The sequence below is a fragment of the Capsicum annuum genome, chromosome 5 (assembly GCF_002878395.1).
Source record: "Capsicum annuum cultivar UCD-10X-F1 chromosome 5, UCD10Xv1.1, whole genome shotgun sequence".
NCBI lineage: Eukaryota > Viridiplantae > Streptophyta > Magnoliopsida > Solanales > Solanaceae > Capsicum > Capsicum annuum.
The window spans coordinates 161940694-161941948 of record NC_061115.1 but is presented as its reverse complement, the minus strand read 5'-3'; the positions used below and the strand labels follow the sequence as shown (position 1 = coordinate 161941948).

Here is a 1255-nt window from a genome sequence, read left to right as displayed (position 1 = left end):
AACAAGAATAATCTTTCTGAAATTTGAACTACAAATTTTTATGAGATAATTACATAAATGAACTTTTTAAAATCAGTTAAATCCTAAATAGTGTATTATTACGGATTATAGCTTATTTTTATCATTTATAACTAATTGTCTTCTTCACTGTCTTATCTTGTTTGTCACTATCAGTCGGGAAGCTTTGATCTTCGGCGAAGCTTGGATCATCGACAATGCTTCGAGCTCCGGCGAAGCTCCGTTCCTACCAAAGAGTTTCTGCCGGTGATTCTTTCGCTCTGACCATAAACAACAAACAACCATTTCATCCCCTTTTCTTCATTTCTCTAGCCAAAAAAATCACCATAGTCTTCCTCAGTCTAACTTTCCCCATTTCGATTCCGACCAGATCTTAATATTCAACTTGGGCGATGTGATGTAAAACATTGTTGCTTTCGATTTCGGCCAGATCTGGTGGCGATCAAGCTCGTAATAATTTTTTTGTTGAGTATAAAAAAATGATGAATATTGGAGAGGAAAGTCAATGGTGAGGTGAAGCCATTAATGGAGGATGGAAGGTTAGTATTGAAGGTTATTTTGGATGGTTGTTTATGTTGTTCTGACGATGTGCTTCGTCGGTGTTCCGACGATGTGCTTCTCCGGAGTTGAGTTTTGCGGGGAAGGTGACATTGTTGTTGGACGGTGTTTCCGGTCAAGGTAGTGAATTTTTAAAATTATATTAAAAGTTGTATTAAAATTGTATTGCATATAAACAATTGTTGTAATACAATTCGAATTCAATTTGTACATTTTTATGAATTCGAAAGTTGTTATTTCATAACAAAAATAATACATTTTAACAACATAAATAAACTTAAACTGTAAAAAAATATTTAAAATTCATATATAATACTTATAACACAAAAGGTTCAAAAATATCCTTAAACTATCTGAAATAGCTTAAAAATGTCTCTCGTTAGATTTTTGGCTCAAAAATATCTCTCCGTTAAATATTTGGCTAAAAAATACCCCTCCCTCTAACAAAATTCAGAAAAGAATCAAAAATACCCCTGAACTATCTGAAATGGCTCAAAAATACTCATTTGTTAAATATTTTGTTCAAAAATACCCCTCCCTTTAACGAAATTCCACCAAGCATGCCACCTAGATAAAAACAAACCACGTGACTATGCCACATTACTATCCACATGTAAAATGTTAGTATTTTTTAATTATATGACATTCATTTCTTCTTTATTTTTATTTTTTTGCAAAG

General features: G+C 32.4%; 1 pseudogene; it reads right to left on the bottom strand.

The window, feature by feature from the left end:
* The window catches only part of LOC107871928, a 70145-nt pseudogene that overhangs the window by 12541 nt on the left and 56349 nt on the right, over nt 1-1255 (bottom strand).